A 7,103-nucleotide genomic window follows, 5' to 3' on the forward strand; every position below is an offset into this window, starting at 1 on the left:
TAAATTTTATTTATGTTGTTTTATCCTATGCTTTATTAAATTGTATTTATGTTGTTTTATCCTATGCTTTATTAAATTGTATTTATGTTGTTTATCCTATGTTTCATTAAATTGTATTTATGTTGTTTTATCCTATGCTTTATTAAATTGTATTTATGTTGTTTTGTCCTATGCTTTATTAAATTGTATTTATGTTGTTTTATCCTATGCTTTATTAAATTGTATTTATGTTGTTTTATCCTATGCTTTATTAAATTGTATTTATGTTGTTTTATCCTATGCTTTATTAAATTTTATTTATGTTGTTTTATCCTATGCTTTATTAACGTATATTTATGTTGTTTTATCCTATGCTTTATTAAATTTTATTTATGTTGTTTTATCCTATGCTTTATTAAATTGTATTTTTGTTGTTTTATCCTATGCTTTATTAAATTTTGTTTATGTTGTTTTATCCTATGCTTTATTAAATTTTATTTATGTTGTTTTATCCTGTGCTTTATTAAATTGTATTTATGTTGTTTTATCCTATGCTTTATTAAATTGAATTTATGTTGTTTTATCCTATGCTTTATTAAATTGTATTTATGTTGTTTTAACCTATGCTTTATTAAATTGTATTTATGTTGTTTTATCCTATGCTTTATTAAATTGTATTTATGTTGTTTATCCTATGTTTCATTAAATTGTATTTATGTTGTTTTATCCTATGCTTTATTAAATTGTATTTATGTTGTTTTGTCCTATGCTTTATTAAATTGTATTTATGTTGTTTTATCCTATGCTTTATTAAATTGTATTTATGTTGTTTTATCCTATGCTTTATTAAAGTGAATTTATGTTGTTTTATCCTATGCTTTATTAAATTGTATTTATGTTGTTTATCCTATGTTTCATTAAATTGTATTTATGTTGTTTTATCCTATGCTTTATTAAATTGTATTTATGTTGTTTTGTCCTATGCTTTATTAAATTGTATTTATGTTGTTTTATCCTATGCTTTATTAAATTGTATTTCTGTGGTTTTATCCTATGCTTTATTAAATTGTATTTATGTTGTTTTAACCTATGCTTTATTAAATTGTATTTTTGTTGTTTTATCCTATGCTTTATTAAATTTTGTTTATGTTGTTTTATCCTATGCTTTATTAAATTTTATTTATGTTGTTTTATCCTGTGCTTTATTAAATTGTATTTATGTTGTTTTATCCTATGCTTTATTAAATTGAATTTATGTTGTTTTATCCTATGCTTTATTAACTTGTATTTATGTTGTTTTAACCGATGCTTTATTAAATTGTATTTATGTTGTTTTGTCCTATGCTTTATTAAATTGTATTTATGTTGTTTTATCCTATGCTTTATTAAATTGTATTTATGTTGTTTTATCCTATGCTTTATTAAATTGAATTTATGTTGTTTTATCCTATGCTTTATTAAATTGTATTTATGTTGTTTATCCTATGTTTCATTAAATTGTATTTATGTTGTTTTATCCTATGCTTTATTAAATTGTATTTATGTTGTTTTGTCCTATGCTTTATTAAATTGTATTTAAGTTGTTTTATCCTATGCTTTATTAAATTGTATTTCTGTGGTTTTATCCTATGCTTTATTAAATTGTATTTATGTTGTTTTAACCTATGCTTTATTAAATTGTATTTATGTTGTTTTATCCTATGCTTTATTAAATTGTATTTATGTTGTTTTATCCTATGCTTTATTAAATTTTATTTATGTTGTTTTATCCTATGCTTTATTAAATTGTATTTATGTTGTTTTATCCTATGCTTTATTAAATTGTATTTATGTTGTTTATCCTATGTTTCATTAAATTGTATTTATGTTGTTTTATCCTATGCTTTATTAAATTGTATTTATGTTGTTTTGTCCTATGCTTTATTAAATTGTATTTATGTTGTTTTATCCTATGCTTTATTAAATTGTATTTATGTTGTTTTATCCTATGCTTTATTAAATTGTATTTATGTTGTTTTATCCTATGCTTTATTAAATTTTATTTATGTTGTTTTATCCTATGCTTTATTAACGTATATTTATGTTGTTTTATCCTATGCTTTATTAAATTTTGTTTATGTTGTTTTATCCTATGCTTTATTAAATTGTATTTATGTTGTTTTAACCTATGCTTTATTAAATTGTATTTATGTTGTTTTATCCTATGCTTTATTAAATTGTATTTATGTTGTTTTGTCCTATGCTTTATTAAATTGTATTTATGATGTTTTATCCTATGCTTTATTAAATTGTATTTCTGTGGTTTTATCCTATGCTTTATTAAATTGTATTTATGTTGTTTTAACCTATGCTTTATTAAATTGTATTTATGTTGTTTTATCCTATGCTTTATTAAATTGTATTTATGTTGTTTTATCCTATGCTTTATTAAATTTTATTTATGTTGTTTTATCCTATGCTTTATTAAATTATATTTATGTTGTTTTATCCTATGCTTTATTAAATTGTATTTATGTTGTTTTATCCTATGCTTTATTAAATTGTATTTATGCTGTTTTATCCTATGCTTTATTAACTTGTATTTATGTTGTTTTAACCGATGCTTTATTAAATTGTATTTATGTTGTTTTGTCCTATGCTTTATTAAATTGTATTTATGTTGTTTTATCCTATGCTTTATTAAATTGAATTTATGTTGTTTTATCCTATGCTTTATTAAATTGTATTTATGTTGTTTATCCTATGTTTCATTAAATTGTATTTATGTTGTTTTATCCTATGCTTTATTAAATTGTATTTATGTTGTTTTGTCCTATGCTTTATTAAATTGTATTTATGTTGTTTTATCCTATGCTTTATTAAATTGTATTTCTGTGGTTTTATCCTATGCTTTATTAAATTGTATTTATGTTTTTTTAACCTATGCTTTATTAAATTGTATTTATGTTGTTTTATCCTATGCTTTATTAACTTGTATTTATGTTGTTTTAACCGATGCTTTATTAAATTGTATTTATGTTGTTTTGTCCTATGCTTTATTAAATTGTATCTATGTTGTTTTAACCTATGCTTTATTAAATTGTATTTATGTTGTTTTATCCTATGCTTTATTAAATTGTATTTATGTTGTTTTAACCTATGCTTTATTAAATTGTATTTATGTTGTTTTATCCTATGCTTTATTAAATTTTATTTATGTTGTTTTATCCTATGCTTTATTAAATTATATTTATGTTGTTTTATCCTATGCTTTATTAAATTTTATTTATGTTGTTTTATCCTATGCTTCATTAAATTGTATTTTTGTTGTTTTATCCTATGCTTTATTAAATTTTGTTTATGTTGTTTTATCCTATGCTTTATTAAATTTTATTTATGTTGTTTTATCCTGTGCTTTATTAAGTTGTATTTATGTTGTTTTATCCTATGCTTTATTAAATTGAATTTATGTTGTTTTATCCTATGCTTTATTAAATTGTATTTATGTTGTTTTGTCCTATGCTTTATTAAATTGTATTTATGTTGTTTTAACCTATGCTTTATTAAATTGTATTTATGTTGTTTTATCCTATGCTTTATTAAATTGTATTTATGTTGTTTTATCCTATGCTTTATTAAATTTTATTTATGTTGTTTTATCCTATGCTTTATTAAATTATATTTATGTTATTTTATCCTATGCTTTATTAAATTTTATTTATGTTGTTTTATCCTATGCTTTATTAAATTGTATTTTTGTTGTTTTATCCTATGCTTTATTAAATTTTGTTTATGTTGTTTTATCCTATGCTTTATTAAATTTTATTTATGTTGTTTTATCCTGTGCTTTATTAAATTGTATTTATGTTGTTTTATCCTATGCTTTATTAAATTGAATTTATGTTGTTTTATCCTATGCTTTATTAACTTGTATTTATGTTGTTTTAACCGATGCTTTATTAAATTGTATTTATGTTGTTTTGTCCTATGCTTTATTAAATTGTATTTATGTTGTTTTATCCTATGCTTTATTAAATTGTATTTATGTTGTTTTATCCTATGCTTTATTAAATTGAATTTATGTTGTTTTATCCTATGCTTTATTAAATTGTATTTATGTTGTTTATCCTATGTTTCATTAAATTGTATTTATGTTGTTTTATCCTATGCTTTATTAAATTGTATTTATGTTGTTTTGTCCTATGCTTTATTAAATTGTATTTATGTTGTTTTATCCTATGCTTTATTAAATTGTATTTCTGTGGTTTTATCCTATGCTTTATTAAATTGTATTTATGTTGTTTTAACCTATGCTTTATTAAATTGTATTTATGTTGTTTTATCCTATGCTTTATTAAATTGTATTTATGTTGTTTTATCCTATGCTTTATTAAATTTTATTTATGTTGTTTTATCCTATGCTTTATTAAATTGTATTTATGTTGTTTTATCCTATGCTTTATTAAATTGTATTTATGTTGTTTATCCTATGTTTCATTAAATTGTATTTATGTTGTTTTATCCTATGCTTTATTAAATTGTATTTATGTTGTTTTGTCCTATGCTTTATTAAATTGTATTTATGTTGTTTTATCCTATGCTTTATTAAATTGTATTTATGTTGTTTTATCCTATGCTTTATTAAATTGTATTTATGTTGTTTTATCCTATGCTTTATTAAATTTTATTTATGTTGTTTTATCCTATGCTTTATTAAATTATATTTATGTTGTTTTATCCTATGCTTTATTAAATTTTATTTATGTTGTTTTATCCTATGCTTTATTAAATTGTATTTTTGTTGTTTTATCCTATGCTTTATTAAATTTTGTTTATGTTGTTTTATCCTATGCTTTATTAAATTTTATTTATGTTGTTTTATCCTGTGCTTTATTAAATTGTATTTATGTTGTTTTATCCTATGCTTTATTAAATTGAATTTATGTTGTTTTATCCTATGCTTTATTAAATTGTATTTATGTTGTTTTAACCTATGCTTTATTAAATTGTATTTATGTTGTTTTATCCTATGCTTTATTAAATTGTATTTATGTTGTTTTATCCTATGCTGTATTAAATTGTATTTATGTTGTTTTATGCTATGCTTTATTAACTTGTATTTATGTTGTTTTAACCGATGCTTTATTAAATTGTATTTATGTTGTTTTGTCCTATGCTTTATTAAATTGTATTTATGTTGTTTTAACCTATGCTTTATTAAATTGTATTTATGTTGTTTTATCCTATGCTTTATTAAATTGTATTTATGTTGTTTTAACCTATGCTTTATTAAATTGTATTTATGTTGTTTTATCCTATGCTTTATTAAATTGTATTTATGTTGTTTTATCCTATGCTTTATTAAATTTTATTTATGTTGTTTTATCCTATGCTTTATTAAATTGTATTCATGTTGTTTTATCCTATGCTTTATTAAATTGTATTTATGTTGTTTTATCCTATGCTTTATTAAATTGAATTTATGTTGTTTTATCCTATGCTTTATTAAATTGTATTTATGTTGTTTATCCTATGTTTCATTAAATTGTATTTAAGTTGTTTTATCCTATGCTTTATTAAATTGTATTTCGGTGGTTTTATCCTATGCTTTATTAAATTGTATTTATGTTGTTTTAACCTATGCTTTATTAAATTGTATTTATGTTGTTTTATCCTATGCTTTATTAAATTGTATTTATGTTGTTTTATCCTATGCTTTATTAAATTTTATTTATGTTGTTTTATCCTATGCTTTATTAAATTGTATTTATGTTGTTTTATCCTATGCTTTATTAAATTGTATTTATGTTGTTTATCCTATGTTTCATTAAATTGTATTTATGTTGTTTTATCCTATGCTTTATTAAATTGTATTTATGTTGTTTTGTCCTATGCTTTATTAAATTGTATTTATGTTGTTTTATCCTATGCTTTATTAAATTGTATTTATGTTGTTTTATCCTATGCTTTATTAAATTGTATTTATGTTGTTTTATCCTATGCTTTATTAAATTTTATTTATGTTGTTTTATCCTATGTTTTATTAACGTATATTTATGTTGTTTTATCCTATGCTTTATTAAATTTTATTTATGTTGTTTTATCCTATGCTTTATTAAATTGTATTTTTGTTGTTTTATCCTATGCTTTATTAAATTTTGTTTATGTTGTTTTATCCTATGCTTTATTAAATTTTATTTATGTTGTTTTATCCTGTGCTTTATTAAATTGTATTTATGTTGTTTTATCCTATGCTTTATTAAATTGAATTTATGTTGTTTTATCCTATGCTTTATTAAATTGTATTTATGTTGTTTTAACCTATGCTTTATTAAATTGTATTTATGTTGTTTTATCCTATGCTTTATTAAATTGTATTTATGTTGTTTATCCTATGTTTCATTAAATTGTATTTATGTTGTTTTATCCTATGCTTTATTAAATTGTATTTATGTTGTTTTGTCCTATGCTTTATTAAATTGTATTTATGTTGTTTTATCCTATGCTTTATTAAATTGTATTTATGTTGTTTTATCCTATGCTTTATTAAAGTGAATTTATGTTGTTTTATCCTATGCTTTATTAAATTGTATTTATGTTGTTTATCCTATGTTTCATTAAATTGTATTTATGTTGTTTTATCCTATGCTTTATTAAATTGTATTTATGTTGTTTTGTCCTATGCTTTATTAAATTGTATTTATGTTGTTTTATCCTATGCTTTATTAAATTGTATTTCTGTGGTTTTATCCTATGCTTTATTAAATTGTATTTATGTTGTTTTAACCTATGCTTTATTAAATTGTATTTTTGTTGTTTTATCCTATGCTTTATTAAATTTTGTTTATGTTGTTTTATCCTATGCTTTATTAAATTTTATTTATGTTGTTTTATCCTGTGCTTTATTAAATTGTATTTATGTTGTTTTATCCTATGCTTTATTAAATTGAATTTATGTTGTTTTATCCTATGCTTTATTAAATTGTATTTATGTTGTTTTAACCTATGCTTTATTAAATTGTATTTATGTTGTTTTATCCTATGCTTTATTAAATTGTATTTATGTAGTTTTATCCTATGCTGTATTAAATTGTATTTATGTTGTTTTATGCTATGCTTTATTAACTTGTATTTATGTTGTTTTA

The sequence above is a fragment of the Phyllobates terribilis genome, unplaced genomic scaffold, assembly GCF_046119375.1.
Source record: "Phyllobates terribilis strain yellow unplaced genomic scaffold, ASM4611937v1 Scaffold_83__1_contigs__length_6671269, whole genome shotgun sequence".
NCBI lineage: Eukaryota > Metazoa > Chordata > Amphibia > Anura > Dendrobatidae > Phyllobates > Phyllobates terribilis.